General features: G+C 45.3%; 1 protein-coding gene across 6 annotated transcripts in view; it reads left to right on the plus strand.

The window, feature by feature from the left end:
* The window catches only part of ARHGEF1 (Rho guanine nucleotide exchange factor 1), a 3,019,431-nt gene that overhangs the window by 1,696,089 nt on the left and 1,296,772 nt on the right, over positions 1–26,570 (plus strand). The window lies entirely within an intron of this gene.

Here is a 26,570-nt window from a genome sequence, read left to right on the forward strand (position 1 = left end):
ACTTCAAAATGATGGCAACAAAGACCCAACTCCCTGCAAGAAAAATTCTGCAGTCCTTGGGATTCATGGCATCTTGCATACTACTACTACCATTTGCAAAACTGCATATGAGGAAATTACAGTGGTATCTGAAAGGCGTATGGACTCAACACAGCCACAGCTTGGAAACAATAATTCCACTCATACCCTGCCTTTAACTGGAGTTTCTATGGTGGGCTCAGGCATGTCACCTCAACAAGGGTCAGCCTTTTACACTACCCACAGTCAGGCAAACTATAACAACAAATGCATCGGATTATGCCTGGGGAGTGCACATGGCAGGACAGTGTATTCAGGGCAAATGGTCTGCAGACCAAAGGCATCTACATATCAATCAAAAAGAGATGCTAGCTGTACAAAATGCCCTAACAGCTTTCAAGGACCTCCTACTTCCAGGACAACTCCTAATAAAGACGGACAACACCACAGTGATGTGGTACATAAGCAAGCAAGGGGGCACACACTCCTACCCCCTATGCAGACAAGCAAGGACCTTGTGGAACACAGCACTGACCTACCAAGTTCAACTACAAGCACAATTCCTGCCAGGAAAGAAAAAACACATTGGCAGACTATCTAAGCAGAAACATCATAGATCCTCACGAGTGGAAACTGGATTCACAAGTATTCGCAATGATAACTCAAAAATGGGGGAGCCCAGACATAGATCTGTTTGCTTCCCCCCAAAACTACCAACTACTGAAATTCTGCACAAGGACATACTACACACTCGCTTGGAAAGTGGACACCCTCTCATTCAGTTTGAAAACATTGGCAGTGTATGCCTTTCCTTCACTGCCTCTTCTGGCAAAGATGTTGCTGAAAGCCAGATTAGAGAGGCCACAAATAATACTCATTGCTCCACACTGGCCATGCCAACACTGGTATCCAATACTAAGGAACATGGCTCAAGGCCCACCATGGATTTTACCTACAATTCCTCACCTGCTCACTCAGCAAAACAATCGGATTCTACACAGCCAGCTCAAGACTTTAAAACTGGCTGCATGGCAAATTGCCTAAACAACCAGTCAACACTTCTCTCTAAAGCTGTGATGGACGTCATTCTGGAGGCCAGGAGGGCCCAGCACCAGGAAAGTCTATTCAGACAAATGGAAAAGATTCTGCGCCTGGAACCAGACTAAAGGCCAAAATCCTCTTGTACCAAATATTCCTCAGATTCTTCAATATTTAACTGAGATGTTGCACAAAGGACTTTCCTTCTCATCTATTAAGATCCACGCCTCAGCTATTTCAGCTCAGTACAACACGGATCCTCCTATATTTTCACATCCATTACTAAGACAGTTCCTCAGAGGGGCTAAGAACATAAGACTGCCCCGGAGAGCACCAACACCAACTTGAGATCTCAACTTTGTTTTGGAAAAACTTACACTACCGCCCTTTGAACCAACTTTCACAGCTGGTCTACAGTTCCTATCATGGAAAACTGCCCTGCTGCTAGCAATAACTTCAGCACGAAGAGTCTCAGAACTACAGGCCCTAATGGCAGTGGAGCCTTTCATTATTTTTCATCAAGACAGAGTCTCTTTACGAACTAACCCTTCTTTTATGCCAAAGGTGGTATCCAGTGTGGCCCTAAACCAAACCATTCATTTGCCCACCTTTTATCCAAACCCCCAGAACAAAGGGGAAAGGCTCTTACACTCTTTGGACATTCACAAGCAATTACGTTACTACTTGGATAAAACTAAGGCTTTCAGAAAATCTGACCAGCTCTTTGTATCCTATGCTGCAGGATCACAAGGAAAAGCTATCTTAAAACAGACCATTTCAAAATGGATAGGACATTGTATCCACTTCTGCTACACACACCATGGGAAATCTGTGCCTGGCAACATCAGGGCCCATTCCACCAGGGCTACAGCAACATCAACAGCCTTCCTCAGAGGGGTACCAACCAAGGATATTTTGGAGGCTGCAACTTGGAGTTCAGTGCACACCTTCACCAAGCACTATCACTTACCTCTATACTCTAAAACCAGAGCTGGCTTTGCCACTGCAGTTCTGCAAGGCCTACTAGCCTCACCAAACCCTGTTTAGTTCCACCACCCATCCTTAGTTTTGGGATTCAACCCAAGTGTGATGACTGCAGCAGTGTAACACGATGAACATAGTACAGTTTTGTACCTACCATAAATGCAGATGTTCGAGTGTTCACACTGCTGCAGTCCAGGTTACCCTCCCTCCATCCCCTCTGAACTAGCTGGAGTTATTTATACCTTTCTATCCTATACAACCTTTGTTGTGTATTTGCTTGTAACTGAAGGTATTGTTTTATTTTTATTTATATATTTTTTATTAGCAATATGTATTGCCTAGCTATTGGGGGCACCTGACATCTGGGGCAAGAAAAACTGAAGAAAATGGCGTCGGATGCATCTTATATACCCCTGGCGCACTGACGTCAGGGAAGAAGCGACAGCAACCAACGCCAGACCAAGACTTTGGAACTCTGGCCGACTGTGGGACCGCCTGACGGCAGGATAACCCAAGTGTGATGACTGCAGCAGTGTGAACACTCGAACATCTACATTTATGGTAGGTACAAAACTCTACTTTTTGTACTTACCATAAATGTAGATGTTCGAGTATATACACTGCTGCAGTCCAGGTTACCCTCCCTCCTTCCCCTCTTACTGGCTGGCACGTACCTATGTCTTCTACCCTTACTACCTGTGGGGAGCATTTGCTGGTAGCTGTAAGTTGTTTTTTGCTTTTCTTATGTATGTTTTATTAGCAATTGTAATTGCCTACCTATTTAGAGGCACCTGACATCTGGGGCAAGAAAAACTTAAGAAAGTGGCATCGGCTGCATCTTATATACCCGTCACACTGACGTCAGGGAGGAGGTGACAGCAACTGACGCTGGACCAAGACTTTGGAACTCAGGCTGACTGGGGAACCGCCTGACGGCAGGATAACCCAAGTGTAATGACTGCAGCAGTGTATACACTCGAGCATCTACATTTATAGTAGGTACAAAACTGTACTATACAAGCATCCCAGAGGCAGATCTCAGCCCCAAGGCTCATACAGGCCTAAACAATGGGGTGCTCCTACCTCCAGAAGCGGAGAAGACAAATCATAGCTTTACAGCAAACAGTCCCAATGACTTTCCTATACCAGATCCAAGCACTTCTCTATTGGCAGCCCCCTTTGGGGGAAAAATAGCACTTTTTTCATCAAATTTGGCAAATGGATACCCAAGACCAATGGATCCTGAACATAGTGTCCCAAGGCTACAGGTTCCATTTTCACACTCTACCAAGGTCAAAAGGTATGCCAGACCTGCCACACAATCAATGGGCAGAGGCACAAAAACAAATTATAACCCTCATGGACATGGGGGCCATTCAGCAAGTACCACAACAAGAGCAGGGGCAAGGATTTTACTCCAGACTTGTCCTAGTACCCAGAAAGGACAAAACCTTGGAGACCAATACTGGACCTGTCTATACTAAATACGTTTCTGGAAGTTCCAAAATTCAAGAGGTTGACTCTACAGCAGCTACTGCCCATGCTGGGCAAGAAGGCATGGCTCATAACTTTGGACCTAAGAGAGGCAGACCTTCACGTCCCAATCAGACAATCTTGCAGAAGATCCCTCAGATTCATAGCTGGCTCAATGCATTACCAATTCTCTGCACTGCCCTTTGGCTTATCTACTGTGCCCAGGGTCTTCACAAAATGCCTGGCATTAGTAATTGCGTTTTGCAGACAAAAAGGAATTCAAATATATCCCTACTTGGATGACTGCCTAATTCAAGCAGAGAACAAAGACATTCTTCTAACGCATCTAGCATTTGTAAAAAGATTACTAATTGGCCTAGGGTACACATTAAACGAAAAGAAATCAAAACTAGTGCTTTCTCAAGAGATAATATTTCTGGGTGCAAGTTTAAATACAACTGCCCAGATGGCTTATCTCATGCCAGACAAACAAAAGCAACTGACTACTTACTTCAAGAAAGTGACAACAAAAACCCGCTTATCTTCAAGGAAAATCCTGCAGGCCTTGGGTTTCATGGCATCCTGCATTCTACAAATTCCATATGCCAGACTGCATATGAGGAAACTACAATGGTATCTAAAAAGTGTGTGGACTCCCCACAGCCTGGAGACAGTAATTGCACTCTTTCCCTGCCTGCAACAGGAGTTTCGATGGTGGGCAGAAGCCTGTCACCACAACAAGGGTCTGCCATTCAGTTTAACCACAGACAGACACTGACAAAGGATGCATCAGATTATGCCTGGGGGGCCCATATGGCAGGAAAATGTATCCAGGACACATGGCCTGCAAACCAGATGCATCTTCACATCAATCAAAAAGAGATGCTAGCTGTTCAAAATGCCCTGACAGTTTTCAAGGACCTGCTTCACCCAGGACAGTTACTGATAAAGACAGACAACACTACGGTCATGTGGTACATAAGCAGGGAGGTACACATTCCTACCCCCTCTGCAGGCAAGCAATGACCTTATGGGACACAGGATTGGCTTTTCAAGTTCACCTGCAAGCACAGTTCCTGCCAGGGAAGGACAAATACTCTGGCAGACGAACTAAGCAGAAACCTCATGGATCCCCACGAATGGAAACTGGGTCCACAAGTCTTCAGCATGATAATAAGGAAATGGGGATGCCCATACTTAGATCTATTGCCCCCCTCACAACTGCCAATTGCAGAGATTTTGCACAAGGATTTACCACAAGCAAGCATGGAAATTGGACGCCCTATCCTTCAGCTGGAAAAATCTAACAGTATACGCTTTTCCCCCATTGCCTCTCCTGCCCAGGGTACTCCTAAAGGTCAGACAAGATAAGCCAAAAATTATACTGATAGCACCAGATTGGCCACTCCAGCACTGGTACCCAATCCTAAAGAGCTTGTCTCAAGGTCCAGCATGGATATTGCCTCAAACTTCTCACTTGCTGACCCAACAAAACAATCAGATCCTGCACAGCCAACTCAGGACCGTAAATCTTGCAGCATGGCAGATAATGTAGCCATTCAGAACACTCCTCTTTCAAAAGTTGTTATGGATGTTATCTTGGAGGCCAGGAGGCCCAGTACCAGAAAATCTTATGCAGAAAAATGGAAGAGATTCTGTGCTTGGAACCAGGAACAAGGCATTGATACGTATGTACCAAATATCCCTCAGATTTTACAATACCTAACTGAGATGCTGAACAAAGGCCTTTCTTTCTCATCAATTAAGATTCATGCCTCTACCATTTCAGCCCACTACAATACGGAACCACCCATCTCTTCTCATCCTTTAATAAGGCAGTACCTCAAGGGGCCAAAAACATTAGGCCTCCAAGGAGAGCACCAATTCTGGCCTGGGACCTCAATTATGTTTTGGAAAAACTCACACTGCCTCCTTTCGAGCCAGCATCAACAGTAGATATAAAATTCTTATCCTGGAAAACAGCTCTGCTCCTAGCAATAACCTCTGCAAGGCGAGTCTTGGAGTTACAAGCACTAATGGCTGTGGAACCTTTCATCATTTTTCATCAAGACAGGGTTTCTCTGAGAACCAACCCTACATTTATGCTTAAGGTGGTGTCCAGTGTGGCTCCAACCAAACCATTCACTTGCCTACCTTTTATCCAAATCCACAGAACAAGGGTGAGAAAATTCTGCATTCTTTGGACATACACAGGCAGTTACGCTTCTACTTGATTAGAACTAAAGCTTTCAGAAAGACTGAGCAACTTTTAGTGTCATATGCTGTAGGATCACAAGGAAAGGCGATCTCAAAACAGACTATTTCTAAATGGGTAGGCCATTGCATTCGCTTCTGCTATTTTCAACATGGCAAATCAGTGCCTAAGGGCATTAGGCCTCATTCCACCAGAGCAGCAGCCACTTCAGCAGCCTTCCTCAGAGGAGTACCAACCAAAGATATCTTAGAGTCTGCAACTTGGAGTTCAGTGCACACCTTCAAAAAGCACTACCACTTACCTCTTTACTCTAAGTCCAGAGTAGACTTTGCCACTGTAGTTCTGCAGGTCTTCATAGCCTCTCCTAATCCTATTTAGCCCAGCCACCCATCCTCAGCTTTGGGATTCAACCGAAGAGTAATGACTGCAACAGTGAAACACGATGAACATAGTACGGTTGTGTACCTACCATAAATGTAGATGTTCGAGTGCATTCACTGTTGCAGTCCAGGTTAACCAACCTCCATCCCCCTTTTCTTTGCTCGGACTTATCTGCACTTCTCTACCCTATACAACCTTTTTGGTATATTTGCTTGTAGATGAAGAAAATGTTATTTTTGTGCATGCATTTTTATTGGCATATTTTTCAGCCTACCAATTTGGGGGCACCTGACATCTGGGGCAAGAAAAACTGAAGAAAATGGCGTTGGCTGCATCTTTTATACCCCTGGCGCACTGACGCCAGGGAAGAGGCGACAGCAACCAATGCCGGACCTAGAGTTTGGAATTCTGGCCGACTGAGGGTAGCCTTCCAGCAGGTTAACCCAAGAGTAATGACTGCAACAGTGAAGACACTCTAACATCTACATTTATGGTAGGTACACAACTGTACTTTTTATTTCCATGGGAAAAAAAATCCATTCAGTCACTCTGAAGTCATACCCTTTTCAGTTGCCTCACATTTCCTGCTTCGTACTTTAACTCCATTTCTCTTACTTGTCCTTGGTAAAAGCACTGTTTGTGTAACTTGTATCATTTTCCAGTTAACATGTGCCTTATTGTTCCATGTTACTAGTACATCTATTTTTTTGTCTTGTGGAACTGTGTGTGTTACATCTTTTCTTCCTTTCTGAATGTCCTTTGCAGCGAGAGGTGGATCTCAGTGCTTTAGGCAATGTAAAGTAAAAAATGTTTGTCTTACTAGTGTTTGGCAATGAAACTTAACAAAAATTGAATTGATTTTGTACGTCTATCTTGTTTGTTCCACCTAAAGTTTGAAGCTGTAATTTTTGTTTATGAAATTGGTCAGCACTGGTTCAGTACTTTGCATGGAGGCTAGATTGTGTTTGTGAGTGAGCCTGCTGCCGGCAGCTCAGGTACTGAAGGAGCTGGTGGAGGGTGTGGAAGAGAGGAATGATGATACTGTGCCTGCTTTTCTCACTTAGATGGAAGAGAGTTTGGTGTGCATGTCTAGGCACACTGTCCATGGTAGAATCTTTTCACAGTTCCCAGTTGTCCAACCCCTTCTTTGATATTTATGGGCATCACAGGGAGACTAAAACTGTAAGAAGTTTATAAAAAGAAAAAAGAAAAAAAAAAAGACTGTGAAATATGATGTCCCAATTCCCACTGCTTGATAGTCACCCCCTACCCCCACCCAGAACTTGAAAAGTGGGCCAATTGGGCAGCTGCTCGACTCTAAGTTCCTCCAGAGTTGTTAGGGGGAAGTAAATTAGTCATTTGAGAGGATGCAGGATGAGAAGCTCAGGGGTTATTCATGAGGTTGGTGTTAAATTTGTCGGACATTAAAAGGCTTGACAACTGAATCTTTTCCAGTTCACTAGCTCCTCCCCTTTCACATATTTTTTGCAGCAATTTGAGCTAGATAGTCCTAGGCTATATCATTTGAAAATCGCTGGCTTGTGTGAAAAATATTTTCAGTATGAATGGGCATATGTGGTTACAAAATTCCATCTTCAGGTAGTCATAACTTTTGTATCTGTTATTTAAGTGAAGAACAGTCTACTGCTAATTGTAATGTCTGTCATTTCACTCCTTTTACTGTTAAGGACAGAAAGAATAAAGGGTCAGGATGGGACATGGTTCTGCTTCAGCTCCTAGTGATGTTTCGACTCCAACCACTGCTCTAAGATGGAGCAGTCAACTTTTAGGTTAAGCATTTAGCTACTAAAGGTGATTCTGTTATGAATAAGTAGAGAGAAAGAGGGAGAAAAAAAAGGGAAGGATGAAGTTGAAGGAATGAGAGAATTCACCCCATGCTGTGCTGTAAAATGTTAAGGGTATAACAGGCAGAGCTACTAATCGTTCTAGTGGTGCCTCTAAAATTCCTCCCAAACTTTCACCTGAAAAGACTGCTGCTAAATTTTACAACAGTGATAAGGTATCTTTCTCAAGATTCTAATATGTGTAGAACTGTTATATCTTCTAAACTATCATTTGCAAACACCTTTAGATGTTCTTCATGTTTCACTGTTGCAGTCATTACATTTGGGTAATCTGCTGGCAGGTTGCCCTCAGTCAGCCTGAATATCAAAGTCTTGGGTCCTGCGTCAGTTGCCGTCTCCTCTTCCATGACGTCAGTTCGTCAGGGGTATAAAACATGCAGCCGACGCCATTTTATTTAGTCTTTCTTGCCATGCAGTGCCCAAAGCAGAAGCAGTTTGCAAGTGCCTGTCGGCCAACTCCTGAAATTTTCGCATTCGAGTTTCAGAACCAAAGTCTTCAATTAAAGCTAAGTACCCCGTTGGGGAAGCTTTTTCTTGCTCCTACCGATGTCAGTAAAAGTTAGTAATTGCATTACTTGTGGGAAGCAAATACGTCATAAGGATTTTCATTTGAATTGTATTTCTTGCCTAGGCCCTGATCATAAGGTGCCTTGCTGTCAGTTTTGTGCTAGATTTAACCAATGCACTATTAAGCGTCGGTATATTTTTGCTCCAAAATATTTTGGATCCAGATTTAATAACCGTGAAATGTCGTCGGATAGCAGTCCGACTACCGGAGTTCACAAAAAATGCAAAGAAAAAGACAGAGACAGACCGTCCAGGTCAAAAACTGGCGCTGAAACTTCTCCTAAGCTAGTCACCTGTTTGCTGGTACTCTGTGAGGCGCTTTCGCAGCCCCTGATACCTGCTACATTTGAGTCGCAGGCCTCTACCGAGACCCATGCCTCGAGATTCTCAGAGTATTGTACCTGCGGATGTCTCTCCCTCGGATGGGTCCGGAGCTACCGAGCAGGCACCGGCTTCTGAGGGTGTTTTCAGGCCTCAACATTTCTATGTAAAACCAACGCCAGCTTCAAAAACAGACAAAAACAAATTCTAAGTCTAAAAAAATGATGCATGAGCCCACGTGCTCAGGCCCCTATGCCTAAAAAACAGATGATTAAAATGGCTGAGGTCTTAATTACCTTGATCAGGGGTTCACAACCTCCCCCCCACCTTCTTGCTTAGAGGTCTAGGCAAGACACTGATTATGAATCTTCAGATCAAGATGTCCTTCAAGGATGCATCTGCAGTCATCACATATGGGTTGTCCTTCCTCAGGCAGCCCTTCGGTCGGTCGGATTCCAAAGTCTGGGTCCGGCGTCGGCTGATGTCGCCCTTTCCCCGACGTCAGAGCGCCTGGGGTATAAAAGCGTCCATCTTCCTCAGTCTTTCTTGCTGCGTGGTGCCCGAAGCAGAAGCAGTTCGCAAGTGCTGGTCGGCCAGCTCCTGTAATTCAGCTACCGAAGACTTCAAAAGCTAAGTACCCCGTTGGAGACTCTTTCTTGCCTCAGCCGATGTCAGATAAAGTTAATAATTGCTTAACTTGTGGGAAACAAATACCTCATAAGGATTTCCACTCTTACTGCCTCCCCTGCCTAGGTCCAGACCACGACGTCTCGGCCTGTTCAGCCTGTGCTTCCTTCAACCGACGCACTCTTAGACGTCGGGCGGAGTTTGCAGAGGAATTTTTTGGGGCTAGTTTTTCGTACAATATGCCGTCGGAGACTCCGACTTCACATTTAACAAAGAAACGGAAGGACAAGGACCGACACACGTGGGCCGCGGTTTCGGCTGAAACCACGGCCAGGCCTACCGAGAGTGTTTCGGTCTCAGCTGAAACAGAGTCCTTGGTACTTCTGACACCCGAAACCGCTCAACCGACAACCTCTGCCCCGGAGGCCCCTGCTGAGTCGGTTATTGAATTTCCTTCAGAAACTGGTGTCTTGGAAACTTCCGACACCATTCCTCTAGACAAAACTACACCAGCACGTGGTGCAGCCAGGCCTCCTGCATCCATGTCCATAAAGGCATTCACCAGGGCTAAAGCTGCTAAACACACAAAAGCTATGCCTCCCAGGGTTATTCCTCAGGGACCCACTACAAGTTCACAGATTCTAACCTTAGCAGAGGACCTTATTTCCTTAATTAGGGGCTCTCAACCCCATCCGGACAGGGGCTCTCAACCTCCTCTAGACAAAAGGCCCAGGGTCGAGCCCTCTGATCCCCACTCCTCAGAGGAGGCCTCTGATGGCTCTGCTCTCTCGGACTACCAGGAGGAGGCTTTTTCGGCCTACGAGGATTCTGATGCAGAGGAATCTATCCCCTTGGCCTCCCCTCCTGAAGAACTATCCTTCGGGGAGACCCTTCACACTGTGAGAGAGCATTTCAAATGGCAGGGCCAGGAATTCTCTGATTCCAGGATAAGATTAAGAACTTTTCTACATTTACCTCAGCATAGACCTTTGGCTATTCCTCCTGTATTGAATGTCATTGATGATGTGTACTCTGAGTCTAGCATAACCCCTGACACTCTTCCTCCGGCCCCTGTCAAACCCGATAGGTACTACAGGGTCCCGGACTCGCATCATTTTCTTTACAAGGCCCACTCTGCTGATCCAGAAACTATTTCCCAGGGCCCTAAAGGGGTTGCAGCTGCCACAACTAAAAATCCTCTCCCCTCTGAAAGGGAGTCCAGGGCTTTAGAGAGATAGGGTAAAAAAGTGTATACTTCTGCTACTCTTTCTATGAGGGCATTAAATTGTCATTTTCATATGATACAGTACCAAGAGTATTTGTTAGATGAATTGCATAAGAAACTGTTTTCACCTGAACCCCTAGATCGCAAATCACTTCAGGATCTGGAACATAACTCCCAACAGGTTAGCAGCCATTTCTTACAGTGTGGTTATGATGCATTGGAAGCTTCATGTAGGTCAGCTATGACAGGTGCAGTCATACGTAGGCATGCTTGGCTGAAGGAACAATCTCTGCCAGACCATGTTAAAGCTAAGCTTCTGGATGCTCCACTGGAAAAGCAAAAGTTATTTGGCTCCACTGCTCAGGAGGTCTTAAAGAAATTTGAGGAAAAGGCAAATTCTGTAGAAACAGTCAAAGATTTTCTACAAGTCCAACCACCAAGATTCAGCAGAAATTGGCCTACCAAGAATTGGTCCTTTCCGGACACAGAAAGATTTCAGAGAGGCAAGAACAGGCATGCCAGAGGTCGAGGGCAAGCTAGAGGCTCCTACAGAGGACGTCAATAGCAGCCTCCCAACCAGAGAGGTAGTGCAGGACCTACAACTGCTGCACAAGGACAGACTCAATGTCTTTGCTTTGACTCCGCCAACCAGGGCTCAATTAGAAGCACCTTTGGGCGGAAAGCTTTCTTTATCCTCAGAAAATTGGCACAGTATTACAAGAGACAAATGGACACTGCAAATAATAGACAAAGGATACAGGTTCCATTTTCACACATTGCCAAAAAGAAAGGGCATGCCGGACCTGCCACCAAATCAAAGGGCAGAGGCTTCGAAACAAATCTCCAACTTAATGCAAATGAAAGCTATAGAAAAGGTTCCTCTTTCAGAACAAGGCCAAGGATTTTATTCCAGATTATTCCTTGTTCCAAGAAAAGAAAATCAATGGAGGCCTATTCTCGACTTGTCCGCACTGAATACTTATCTCATTGTGCCAAAATTCAAAATGCTGACTCTACAGCAACTCCTTCCCATGCTGGGCAAGGGGTCTTGGCTGGTGACTCTAGACCTCAAGGAGGCATACCTGCATGTCCCTATCAGACAAAGTTGCAGAAGATACCTCAGATTTCTTGCAGGTTCAGAGCATTATCAATTCTCAGCATTGCCCTTTGGCTTATCTACTGCGCCCATAGTATTCACGAAATGCCTGGCATCAGTAATTGCACACTGCAGACTTCATGGGTTTCAAATATACCCATATCTGGATGACTGCCTTATACAAGCGGACAGCCAACAAACTTTGGTAAAGGACTTGAATTATGCCATCCACCTACTGCAGACTTTGGGATATACAGTCAACATTCACAAATCAAGACTTGTCCCATCCCAAAGAATAACTTTTCTGGGTGCGGATCTAGACACAACCACCCAAATGGCTTTTCTCACAGAAGAAAAACAAAGACAACTACCGGATTACTTCAAGAATCTGACAAGACAAACTCAGCTGACTGCAAGGAAAATCCTGCAGGCCCTGGGTTACATGGCATCTTGCATTCTTCTGATTCCACAAGCAAGGCTGCATATGAGGAAACTACAATGGTACCTAAGGAGTTTATGGACTCAGCACAGTCACAGCTTAGAAACTTTGATCCCACTCATTCCATGCCTCCAAAAGGAATTTCTGTGGTGGGCTCAAGCAAGCCAGTCAAACAGGGGTTTGCCCTTCAGCAAACCAATAGCCAGCCAAACCATTACAACCGACGCTTCAGACCACGGTTGGGGAGCACACATGGAGGGCAGATGTATTCAAGGACTATGGTCACAAAAGGAGCTACGCATGCACATAAACCAAAAGGAAATGCTGGCAGTGATACATGCAATCGAGTCCTTCAAACTCTTTCTGCATTAAGGCCACCTGCTAATAAGGACAGACAACACCACAGTTATGTGGTACATAAACAAGCAAGGAGGCACCCATTCCTACCCTCTTTGCAGACTGGCAATGAATATATGGGAACTTTCCTTGAAACTAAATATAGAGCTGCAATCCCAGTTTGTGCCAGGAAAAGACAATATACTGGCGGACAGCTTAAGCAGAAATATCATGGATGCACACGAATGGATGCTGCACCCAGACATCTTCCTACAGATAACACAATCATGGGGAAGGCCGGACATAGATCTTTTTGCCTCCCCCCACAATCATCAGCTGAAGAAATTCTGCTCAAGGATATACCACCCACAAGCATGGAAAGTGGACGCCCTCTCTTTCAGCTGGAGAACTCTAACAGTGTATGCATTTCCACCTCTTCCATTAATGACCAAGGTCTTACTGAAGATCAGGACAGAGCAGCCAAAAGTGATTCTGATAGCTCCGGACTGGCCAAGACAGCACTGGTACCCACTGTTAAAGAGCATGTCATGCACGAAACCATGGCCTCTTCCTCAATGACCACTTCTCCTGACACAACACAATTACAAAACTCTGCATTTCAACCTGAAAACCTTGCAACTAACAGCCTGGAAAATACATTGACTCCTCCTCAGGATAAGCTATCCAAGAGAGTGAAGGATATCATCATGGAAGCTCGCCGGCCTTCCACAAGAAAGGCATATTCAGCAAAATGGAAAAGATTTCACACTTGGAGCACCACAAAGGGCCTAGATGTGACAGTGATGAACATGGCACATATCCTGAAATACTTGGCAGAAATGCTCCACAATGGCCTGTCTTACTCTTCCATTAAAATTCATGCTTCAGCAATTTCAGCAGAGTACAATACTGATCCACCTGTCTTTTCTCATCCTCTCCTAAGACAGTTTCCAAGAGGAATTAAAAACATCAATCCTCCAAGGAAACCTCCAGTGCCTACTTGGGACCTTAACTTCATGCTGGAAAAGCTAACTCTGCCTCCCTTTGAACTAGCAGCATCTGCAGAACTACAGTTCCTGTCTTGGAAGACTGCCTTCCTTCTGGCCATAACCTCAGCAAGAAGAGTATCTGAGTTACAGGCCCTCATGGCAGTACAGCCATTTCTTATTTTTCATCAGGACAGAGTCTCATTGAGAACCAAACCTTCATTTATGCCAAAGGTGGTATCCAGGGTCTCATTAAACCAAGCTATTCACCTACCTACCTTCTTTCCAAATCCACAAAACAAAGGGGAGAAACTTCTGCACACCCTGGACATACACAGGCAGTTGCGCTACTACTTGGACAGAACTAAAAGCTACAGAAAAACTGACCAGCTGTTGGTAGCATATGCTGCTGGTGCACAAGGAAAAGCAATTTCCAAACAGACAATTTCAAAATGGATAGGTAATTGCATTCATTTTTGTTATTCCTTTCATGGAAAAATTGTGCCAGCTAACATTAGACCTCATTCCACCAGAGCCACAGCCACCTCCACAGCCTTCTTAAGAGGGGTGGCTACCAAGGACATTTTAGAAGCTGCTACATGGAGCTCCGTGCATACATTTTCCAAGCATTACAATTTACCTTTATATTCCAGATCCAGAGCAGGCTTTGCTACGGCAGTCCTGCAGGGCATTTTAGCTACACCGTCCTTTACATAGATCCTTCACCCCCAGATTGGCTATGGTATTCTACCCATATGTGATGACTGCAGATGCATCCTTGAAGGACATAGTACAGTTTTGTACCTACCATAAATGTAGATGTCCGATAGGTATGCATCTGCAGTCAGGTTTACCCTCCTTCCTTCCCCTCTTTGGTATTCATTGGGTACTTTTCCCTCTCATAGCTAGCTGGGGTTATCTATTATGGTGTATTTGTTTTATATATAGATGTATATAGAGATATATATATATATGTATGTATATATATATATATATATATATATATATATATATATATATATCTATATATATATATATATATATATATATATCTATATACACACACACATATATATATTTCTGTGCATGTTTGGAATTTATTGCATTTCTCCAAATTTAGCCTTCCTTTGAGGGCACCTGGCATCTGGGGCAAGAAACACTGAGGAAGATGGCGTCGGCTGACGCTTTTATACCCCAGGTGCTCTGACATCGGGGAAAGGGCGACATCAGCCGACGCCGGACCCAGACTTTGGAATCCGGCCGACCGAAGGGCTGCCTGAGGCAGGACAAGCCCATATGTGATGACTGCAGATGCATACCTATCGGACATCTACATTTATGGTAGGTACAAAACTGTACTTTTCTATTTCTTCTGATTCCTCTTCTGATAAGGAATTTTCTATACCACCCTATGAGGATTCAGATGCAGAAGAGTCCATTCCATCTGCATATCCTCCTGAGGATTATTCTTTTGGAGAAACCTTGCATACTTTAAGGGAGTATTTTCATTGGGAGAGTCAGGATTTCTCTGAATCAAAAAAGAGGCTTAGGAATTTTCTTCTTCTTCCTCAGCATAGGCCTTTGGCTATACCTCCTGTATTAGACATTGTGTATGATGTGTTTTCGGAATCGAGCATGGCTCCTGATTCCTTACCTCCGGCTCCTAGTAAGCTAGACAGGTATTACAGGGTTCCTGACTCCCACAAATTTTTATTCAAAAACCCTGCTGCTGATCCTGAAACTATCTCACAGGATCCCAAAGATGTAAAGGCCTCTACAGCCAAAAATCCTACCCCCTCTGATAGAGATTCCGGGGTACTGGATAGATGGGGAAAGAAAGTTTATACGTCTGCAACCTTGGCAATTAGGGCCTTAAACTGTCAGTTTCACATGCTTAAATATCAACAGCATGTTATGTGCTTATTGAAACAGAAAATGATGTTGATTTCTGATTGTGTGTAAAATAAAGAATTACAGGAATTATTGCATGCAGCAGAACAGGTTGGAAAGATACTTTACAATGTGCAATGTGGTTTTGATTCCTTGGAGGCTTCTTGCAGGGCCGCAATTACTGTATCTGTGATTAGAAGGCATGCCTGGCTCAAGAAGCAAAATCTGCCTGATCATGTTGAGGCTAAATTGTTGGATGCACCTTTACAGCATGATACTTTGTTTGGTAATAGGGCTGAAGAGGTTTTAAAGAAAATGGAAGACAAAGCTAAATCTATGCAAGCTGTAAAAGATTTCTTACAAGGGCAGCCACCTACGTTCAGTAGACACTGGCCTACTAAAAATTGGTCCTTTCCTGTGTCCAACAGAGCCTCACAAGGCAAATACAGGCGCTCAAAAGGCTCTAGATACCAATCACAGGGTTCTTACAGGGGATGGAAGGCTGACATAATGGTTAAGGTGTTTACCTTACAGACACAAGGTGCAGGGTTTGATTCTCACATTGGGCAATTGGCTAGGCTTAAAGTGGCCCACAAGGGTAGCTAGCCTAGTACTAACCAATGAACCTATGAAAACAATGGGGTGCCTCTACCTCCAAATCTGGAGGAAACAAAGCACAACCCTACAGTAAGCAGTCTCAATGACTTCCCTCTACCATTACCAAGCACTTATCTTTTGGCAGCCCCAGTGGGGGGAAAATTAGCACCTCATGCTCAAAATTGGCAGTTAATTACCCAGGACAAGTGGGTATTAAACATAGCATCCCAGGGGTACAGATTTAATTTCCATACTTTGCCATTTCCAAACGGTTGGCCAGATCTGCCACAAAATCAATGGGCAGAGGCACAGAAACAAGTGACATCCCTCATGGATATGGGGGCCATTCAACCAGTACCAGAACAGGAAAAAGGACAAGGGTTTTATTCAAGACTGTTCCTGGTACCCAGAAAAGACCATGCCTGGCGTCCAATACTGGACTTATCGTTTTTGAACATGTTCTTGGACATCCCAAAATTCAAAATGCTGACTTTGCAACAGCTACTGCCCATGCTGGGCAAGAACGCTTGGATGTAATGGGATCCTATCTCGCCTACATTCACAACATATGGGTTCCATCGGCTCGACCTCGCAAACATATACTAGCACTAGTCTCATTGGCTGGGCCTATCCCAGGATGCACTACACCTGCTTCCCCAGATCTCGTTTGCCGCTTAACAAGCTGGACGTGGTCTCGACTTGGCTGGAGCTAAGTGGTTATTTTTACCTTATTGGTCCTTGACCTAGGGAATTTTTGTCCATATTAACCAAACAGCTGTTTTAACAGCTATTTCTTGTTATTTCTGATTGTTGAGTGCTTGTTTCCAGAAATTTAATTTGTTCAGTCGGGCAAGGCCCGTTTAAGTTAGAGGCCTTGCCCTACCTGTGAGTGCTAATTGTTTTTTTTTTTTTTTTTTATTAACTTTTGGTTAGTTGTTTTTCCGGCAAAGCCCATTTAAATTAGAGGGCTTTGGGCGTTTAACTTGTTTAAATTGTTGTGAGGTAAACTTTCATCAGTACTTTCAGCAGTGTGTCTCGCTTTTCAGTTGGCTTTTGTGTATAGTACTATACTTGTTGTGGTAGAGTAGTATTTCCTTAGAGTTTGTACTTGTTGTGGCCTGTATCATGTCTAAGGAACAAAAGTCAGGTTTTAAAAATGCACTCGGTGCAAATATAAAATGTCCATTACAGAGAGTCATTCAGTATGTGTTTATTGTTTGTGGCGGAAACATCTGCAAGAGACTTAGCGTCTGTCATGTTCTCATCTAGAGTTCTTCAAGAGAACAAATTAATATTGAAAGGGCTTATCAAGCCTTCTTTGAGGAAGCCTTAGATCTTCCTGTTGCTTCCAAAGAAAAGATCGCCGGCTCCGACAAGTCCGTCGGGCCGACTTTAAAAGACAAAATTGACCTCTTCTTCCTCGGCTCCACTGACTTGGGGCGGGGGGAAGAAAGTCTGCCCTCGAGTACCTCTACCCGGCTCCATTGTCTTGGGAGCCGCAAGTTGTAGTCGAGAGGTGAATCACCTCCATCGGTTCCAATGGCATGGTGGTCCATGCGGTGTGGAGCTCGGGCCATAGCATTGGGCATTGTGCGAGCCTCTCCCTGGAGCCGAGAGGAAAGTCTTCTCGATTGTCTACCTCCTCTAAATCATCGAGACTTTCAGATTCGGACCTGGATAGGGTTTTACAGAGGCTATTCCAATCTCCAGTGTTTACTAAATTGGTCTCGCTCCAGCACAGTTAGCCCTCCAACACATTTGATTCCTCCTCCAACCTCCTCGGAGCCATTGGAGTCGGTGGTGGTGGAGCAAAGCGGAGCATACGGGTCGGAGCAGAGACCAGGTCGAGGTCTCCGACTCGATGTGCTTCCCTACCTGTCCTCGGTTCAGGGTTTGGTACTAGAACACTTTGGGACTGGGTGCTTGGTGCCTAGTCTTCCTCTCGAGCATTGGCTGCTGGAATTGACCAGTGACCTCCTTGGATTCTGGAGGTCCGCCTTTGAGGCCATGAGGAGCGCTGGCCATGCCTTTGCCGGTTCAGCAAGATTCTACCTCACCGTCCCTAGATTTGGAGACTGGTGCCTCTGTTGTGTTGCAGCCCCGGCAGCGGGCCCCAGGGCCTGAGGATACCCCCCATCGGGTTTCTTTCCGTGGTCGTCCGAAACTGCGGACTGACCCGAACCCCAGAAAAGAAATTGTGTAAGAGGAACTCCCCGACTCAAGATGAGTCTGTTACATCGGATACTGACCTCGATGGAAGGGTCCCCAAATCATCTTCGGATGATATCTCCTTCTCAGATATCTTGAAGATTCTGAGACAGAGGTGACTCCTTCAGCTGAGGAGTCAGTCTTCCTCAAGGCCTTTGGGGCCCAGCCTTCTGCCTCCTGGGTGTCTCCGCCTTCAATGAACTCCTTGATTTGGTTTCTCAAGGGCTGGGAAACCCTGATTCTGTGGAACCGGGTGCTCAAGGGCCCAATAAATTTTGTCAGCCCCAGAAGGAGTTTCTCACAAAGGGTGTGCCTGTAGATGCTTTGGTGGTGGCTTCTGCCACACAGCAGGACGTGGCAGAGGCTTGACGTCTATTCATCCTCCTAATAAGGATTCTAGGAGCATGGATAGGTACGGAAGACGCACTCTCTTCACCCTCTTGCCCCTTGGTCGCTGAACTACTTATGTCATTTTACGAGGCTCCAAAGGGATCTTCTCAAAGAGCTAAATGACTCTCTTGTTGGTAACCTACCTGAGGCGCTGGCCCGACTGTTGGCACAGATGACTACCTCTTTTCTATTGTTAACTCGTCCATGAGGCTCATTTCATATGCAGGAAGCCGAAGGGGCGTAGAGCAGGGAACAGGCGTTGCCCTCAGGAGACAAGCCTGGTTACGCTTTGTGTTCGTCCGGCGGAGGCCTTCAAGTCTTCCTTACCCCTCTTCATGGGTCATCTTTGTTTGGACCCAAGGTGAAGGACACACTAACTCGGGTCTTGCAGGAGGGCAAGACTTTGACTGCCGTTAGGGGCGATTTTCCGCCTCCTTCTAGGCCTTACCCCAAGGCTGGGAGAGGAGGAAATGTGGTTTAGAAAATCTCAGAAGTCTTTCCCTACTCCACCCAGTGATTCCTCCAGAGGCAGGGGCCCAGAGGTGGCAGAGGCCCCGTAACTCTGGAGACCTTTGTGGTTCTTCATACAACCAGCGTTCCTGAGTTGTTGCCCGACTGTGCAACTCCGAGCCAGTCGGGGTCGCTGGCGGCGCACCCACAAGCTTGGGAATCCATAATCAGTGGGTGCTTCGCGTTTTACCGTGAGGATATATCATCCCTTCAACAAACCCCCTTCTTTAAGGGAAATCCCGGACGCACCCAGTCAGCGGGATCAGGCAGCATTAGAGGTTTCAAAGCTGCTAGAAAAAAGAGCCATCCAGCCTGTCCCCATCGATCAGATCGGATCAGGAACTTACTCAAAATTATTTTTGGTACCAAAAAAGACAGGGGACTTCAGGCCCATTTTGGACCTCAGTTCATTGAATCGTTTTGTAAAGAAGTCCATATTCCGAATGGTCACTCTTCAATCTATTCTTCCTTTGCTGGAAAAAGATGCATGGATGTGCTCCATAGATCTCCAGGACGCTTACTATCACATTCCCATAGCTCAAGAGTCCAGGAGACATTTACGCTTCCGCCTCGGAGTCAGTCATTTCCAATTCCGAGCACTGCCCTTTGGTCTCACCACAGCCCCCAGGGTGTTCACCAAGTGTCTGGCAGTGGTAACTGCTCACCTGAGAAGTCTGGGATTCGAGGTGTTTCTGCCACCTCCGAGCATCTACTACTCCAAGCGCCAGAGCCACGTTCACCTTGGTCCGTTTCTTGGGGATCACGTTCAATTTGCAAAATCTGTACTACAGCCATCTCAGCGTAGACACAAAAGAATGCAGCAAGAATTCAGGTCTTACAAGATCAAGTCAAATCCTGTCTCCCCTCCCATGGATCCTACAACTGTTGGGCTCGATGGCGTCCCGATGGCGTTTTAGTTCCCTTGGCCAGACTTCACATGAATTTTACAATGGCTACTGTTGGTTCAATGGTCTTATCAGGAACTTCCCTTGAACCACTTAATCATAATCATGGAAAGTTGCCGAGATCTGCATTGGTGGCTTCTCCAATCAAATCTCGACCAGGGCCGACCCTTTATACCTCAACGTCCGTTGCCACTGTGACTCTGGGCCTCCCAGGTAGGGTGGGTCATTACCTGGACAGGTGGGTCCAAGGCACATGGCAGATCCAGGAAACGATTTGCATATCAATGTCCTGGAGATGAGAGCGGTACTATTGGTACCCACAGGGCCCGTTACTATCCTATCCGACAAGCTGGAACCAGGTCTTACCCACTATGCAGAGAAGCCATGAGACTTTGGCACTGGGCGGTATCTACTAACCGCTTTCTAATGGCAACACATACCCGGAAGTCCAATGTGATCGGACAGATTAAGCAGGACCATTCTTTTACCTCAACCAGGGTATAGCTGCGAAAATCCCTGTTTGCCAGCCCTCACAATGCGAAATGCAGAGAGTTCTTCACACTGTTTCCTTCTCAGGGACAGATTAGGGTGATACAGAAGGCCATTTACATGGAGAGCGAGATGATTTTGATTGCCGTTTGGTTTCCTTTCCTACAGAGGCATGCGATAGAAGGTCCATGGTTTCGTTGACTCATCAGTCATCTCAGGTCCCTGAAGTTGGCAGCATGGTTACTCCACTTCCATCCTTAGTCCGAGACAATGCTCTTTCGCGGGACGGTGTCCATACTGTCTTCTTCTCATAAACCTTCCACCATCAAACTTTATTCCAGTAAATGGAAAAGGTTTGCCTTCTGTATAGATCCTCTCACTGCACCAGTATCGGAGGTTCTGAATTTTCTGGCCTCCCTTTTCAGTCGGGCTCTTCAGTTTCTACCATTAAGGTTCAGTTAGCGGCGACTCTAATTTTCATGCTTCATTTGAACCTTCATTGATGTCTCACAAACTTTGTAAGGCCTTCCTTAAAGGGGCTTGGCTCCTTAGGCCTCCTTTATCTCATCCTGTCCCCTTGGGATTTGAATATGGTTCTTGCTGCCCTAACTGCCCGTCCTTTCAACCAGCTGCTACTTGTGATTTAAAATTTCTGTCTTGGAAAACGGCCTTTTAGTAGCCATAACATCTGCTTTCAGAACTTCAAGCTCTTTGTTCTGATCCTCCCTATTTGATTTTTCACAAGCATAGAGTTTCATTGAAATTAAACCCTGCATTTATACCAAAAGTGGCCTCCTCTTTCTGTATGCAACAAACTATAGAACTCCCTGTCTTTTCCCAGAATTCTCTAATAGAATATACTTTGCATCAATTGGGCGTACATAGACAACTGCGTTTTATTTGAATAGAAAATCAAATCAATTGTTTGTTTCCTTTGCAGTGAACAAATTGGGTCAACCAGTAACAAAACCTCCATATCTAAATGGATTAAAGATTGTATCATTTTATTTATTCACAGGCTAACAAAGACCTTCCCTTTCAAGTCAAGGCTCATTCTCCAAGTTATCAGTAGATGATATTTAACCTGGACTTCTCCGCACACTTTCATTTCTCATTACAAATTGGATGTGGTTTCTCGAGGCAGAGCTTCCTTTGGTTCCACAGTTCTCAGGAGTGTGTTCCAATGAGCCACCGGGATGTAGGTGCTACTGTCCCATATGTTGTGAATGTAGGCGAGATAGGATCCCATTACATCTTTTAGTTATGTACGGATCCATCTCGCCTATATTCATAAGTACCCCCCTCCTTCCCCTTCCATTGGATTTAGAGGAGCTGTAGTCTCTTTTCTTGGAGATCTTTCTTGAAGAACTTTAGTTGGTTATAGTGACTACTAGTTTTTCTGTGTTTGCATGGGTGTATGGCGAACAAACAAGATCTGGGGAAGCAGGTGTAGTGCATCCTGGGATAGGGAGTAGCCCAGCCAATGAGAGACTTCTGCTCTAGTATTAGTTTAGTTAGTCGGAGCCGTTGGATCGGCTCCGAACCCATATGTTGTGAATGTAGGCGAGATGGATCCCATACATCCGAAGTTATGGTAAGTACATAACTAAAAGTTAGTGACTCTGGACTTGAGGCATACCTGCATATCCCAATAAGGGAATCGGGCAGAAGATACCACCGCTTCAAGGCAGGTTTTCTGCATTACCAATTCTCTGCACTGCCCTTTGGCTTATCTACTGTGCCCTGGGTCTTTACAAAGTGCCTGGCACCAGAAATTGCATTTTGCAGACAAAGAAGCATACAAATCTATCCTTACTTGGACGACTGTCTCATTCAAGCAGAAAACAAGGACATTCTTCTTCAACATCTGGCGTTTGTAAAAAGGCTTTTAACATGCCTAGGGTACTTAATAAATGAAAAGAAATCACAACTGGTACCCTCTCAAAAAATTACATTCCTGGGTGCAAGCTTGAATACAACTGCCCAGATGGCTTACCTTACGCCAGACAAACAAAGGCAACTGACTATATACTTCAAGCAGATGGCAACAAAAACCCAGTTATCTGCAAGACAAATTCTGCAGGCTTTGGGGTTCATGGCATCCTGCATTCTGCTAATTCCATATGCAAGACTGCATATTAGGAAACTTCAATGGTACCTAAAAAGTTTATGGAGTCAACATTGTCGCAGTCTGGAAACAATGATTCCTCTCATTCCCTGCCTACAACAGGAGTTTCTTTGGTGGGCAGAGACATGTCACCAAAACAAGGGTCTGTCATTCACTCTACCCCCTGCCACCCAGACCCTAACTACAGACGCATCAGACTTTGCTTGGGGGGCCCACCTGGCGGGGAGATGCATTCAGGGCATATGGAGCCCAAAACAAATGCATCTGCATGTCAGCCAGAAAGAGATGCTAGCTGTTCAGAATGCCCTGACAGCCTTCAAGGACTTACTTCATCCAGGACAACTACTGATAAAGACGGACAGCACCACAGTTATGTGGTACATAAACAAGCAGGGGGGGTACCCATTCCTATCCCCTCTGCAGACTAGCCATGGCCTTGTGGGACACAGCCTTGACTTACCAAGTACATCTTCAAACTCAATTCCTGCCAGGAAAACAAAATACTCTGGCAGACAACCTAAGCAGAAATCTTATGGACCCTCACGAGTGGAAACTGGATCCACAAGTCTTCAGCATGATAACATGGAAATGGGGGAGCCCAGACATAGATCTATTTGCCTCTCCCCAAAATCACCAACTGGACAAATTCTGCACAAGGACTTATCACAGACAAGCATGGAAAGTGGATGCCCTATCCTTCAGTTGGAAAAACCTGTCAGTCTAAGCCTTTCCTCCTCTGCCTCTTCTCCCCAAAGTCTTGCTAAAGGTCAGACGGGAAAAAACAAAAATGATCCTAATTGCCCCGGACTGGCCTCGCCAGCACTGGTACCCAATTCTGAGGAATATGTCTCAACTCCCTCCTTGGTATTTGCCTGAAATACCTCATCTATTGTCTCAGCAGAGCAATCAAATTCTGCACACTCAGCTCCAAACTTTGAACCTGGCAGCATGGCTGATCATGTAATTATTCAAACAACACCTCTCAGTAAATCTGTGATGGATGTCATTTTGGAAGCTAGAAGGCCTAGTACTAGAAAATCTTATGCTGATAAATGGAAGAGATTCTGTGCTTGGAACCAGGCACAAGGAACGGACATAACAAAACCAAATATTCCTCAGATTTTACAATACTTGACTGAGATGCTTGACAAGGGCCTATCTTTTTCTTCAATAAAAAAACATGCATCTGCCATCTCGGCTCATTACAACATGGAGCCTCCCATCTTTTCTCATCCTCTACTAAAACAGTATCTTAAAGGGGCCAAAAATGTAAGGCCTCCCAGATCACCAACTCCTGCATGGGACCTCAATTTTGTGCTGGAAAAACTCACCCTACCTCCTTTTGAACCAGCAGCTACTTCGGATATAAAGTTTTTATCTTGGGAAAACAGCTTTCCTTTTGGCAATCACTTCAGCAAGAAGGGTTTCAGAACTACAAGCCCTCATGGCTGTGGAGCGTTTTATTGCATTTTACCCAGACAGGGCGTCCCTCAGGACCAATCCTTCATTTATGCCTAAGGTGGTATCCATTGTGGCTCTTAACCAAACTATTCACCTGCTAACATTTTACCCAAATCCGCAGAACAAGGGGGAGCGGATTCTGCATTCATTGGATGTACACAGACAACTAAGATTCTACTTAAACAGGACCAAATCTCTAAGAAAAACTGAGCAACTACTGGTGGCATTTGCTGCAGGATCAGAGGGAAAGGCTATGTCAAAGCAGACTATTTCTAAGTGGATAAGCCACTGCATTCATTTCTGCTACTTGCATCATGGTAAACCAGTGCCCAAGGGAATCAGGTCACATTCCACCAGGGCTGCCTCTGCCTCAGCAGCCTTTCTCAGAGGAGTTCCAACCAAAGACTTTCTAGAAGCTGTTACTTGGAGCTCTGTTCATACTTTTACAAAGCATTATAATTTGCCTCTCTTCTCTAAGTCCAGGGCAGGCTTTGCCACTGCAGTTCTGCAGGGCCTTATAGCCGCCCCTAATGTTATTTAGTTCCATCCTCCCATCCATAGCTTTGGGATTTTACCGAAATGTAATGACTGCAACAGTGAAACACGAATAACGTAGTACAGTTGTGTACACTTACCATAAATGTAGATGTTCGAGTGTATTCACTGTTGCAGTCCGGGTTACCCACCTGCCATCCCCTTTTTTTCTTCTAGAACTTCTCTTTCCTTCACTATACTCTAAAGCCTTTGTGGTGTATTTGCTTTTAGATGAAGGTAACGTTTGTGTTGCTAAAGTGCATTTATATATATATATATATATTTTGTTGTTTATTTATATATACATATTTTTGCTCCCCATTTGGGGGGCACCTGACATCTGGGGCAAGAAAAACTGAATAAAATGGCGTTGCCTGCATGTTTTATACCCCTGACGACCTGACGTCATGGAAGAGGAGACAGCAACCAACGCAGGACCCAAGACTTTGATATTCAGGCCGACTGACGGCAACCTGCCAGCAGATTACCCAAATGTAATGACTACAACAGTGAATACACTCGAACATCTACATTTATGGTAAGTGTACACAACCGTACTATATCTCTCCCTCTTCCCAGAGGTTAACGAAAGAAAGATGACTAAGATTTTATAAAGGTGCACCAAACTCTGATGTCCTTCAAGGATGCATCTGCAGTCATAACATATGGGTTGTCCTGCCTCAGGCAGCCCTTTGGTCAGCCAGATTCCAAAGTCTGGGTCTGGCCTCAGCTGATGTCGCACTTTCCCCGACGTCAGAGCTTCTGGGGTATAAAGGCATCAGCCGACACCATTTTCCTCAGTCTTTCTTGCCGCGCGGTGCCCGAAGCAGAAGCTGTTCGCAAGTGCCGGTCGGTCAGATCCAGAGATTTCAGCTACCGAAGACTTCAAAAAAAGCTAAGTACCCCGTTGGGGACTCTTTCTTGCCTCAGCCGATGTCAGACAAAGTCAATAATTGTTTAACTTGTGGGAAACAAATACCTCATAAGGATTTCCATTCTTACTGCCTTCCTTGCTTAGGCCCAGACCACGACGTTTCAGCTTGTTTAGCCTGTGCCTCCTTCAACCGACGGACTCTTAGACGTCGGTCGGAGTTTGCAGAGGAATTTTTTGGAACCGCTTTTGCTTATAAAATGCCGTCGGAGACTCCGACTTCGCATATGGTCAAAAAACGCAAGGAAAAGGACCGACACTCGCGGCCCTCGGTTTTGGCTGAAACCACGGCTAGGCCTACTGCGAGTGTCTCGGTTTCGGCTGAAACAGAGTCCACGGTTATTACTACTACCGAAACCATACCTCCGACCACCGAGGCCCGAGAGGCCCCGGATGAGTCGGCTTCAGAACTCCCTACCGAAGCTAGTGCACAAGAATTGTCCGACACCATACCTTTGGACATTTCTACCCCTGCACGTAGGGCAGCTAGGCCCCCAGCTTCAATGTCTATTAAGGCCTTCTCCAGGGCTAAAGCTGCCAAACTTTCAAAAGCTTTGCCTGCCAAATCTACTTCCCAGAGGCCTTCCTCTAGTTCTCAGATTCTCAGTCTTGCTGAGGACCTTATATCCTTAATTAGGGGTTCCCAACCTCACCCAGACAGGGCCTCCCAACCTCCTCCAGACAAAAGGCCCAGGACTGATCCCTCTGAACCTCTCTCCTCAGATTACTCCACGGATGGATCTGATTTGTCAGACCATCAGGAAGGGGCCTACTCGCCTTATGAGGATTCAGATGCAGAAGATTCTATTCCTTCGGCCTCCCCACCTGAGGAATTTTCCTTTGGGGAGACTTTACACTCCATGAGGGAGCACTTTCAATGGCAGGGTCAGGATTTCTCTGATTCTAGAAAAAGATTAAGGACCTTTTTGCATTTGCCCCAACATAGGCCCTTAGCC

Source organism: Protopterus annectens, chromosome 8.part0, assembly GCF_019279795.1.
Source record: "Protopterus annectens isolate FY-2018-M chromosome 8.part0, PAN1.0, whole genome shotgun sequence".
Taxonomy (NCBI): domain Eukaryota; kingdom Metazoa; phylum Chordata; order Ceratodontiformes; family Protopteridae; genus Protopterus; species Protopterus annectens.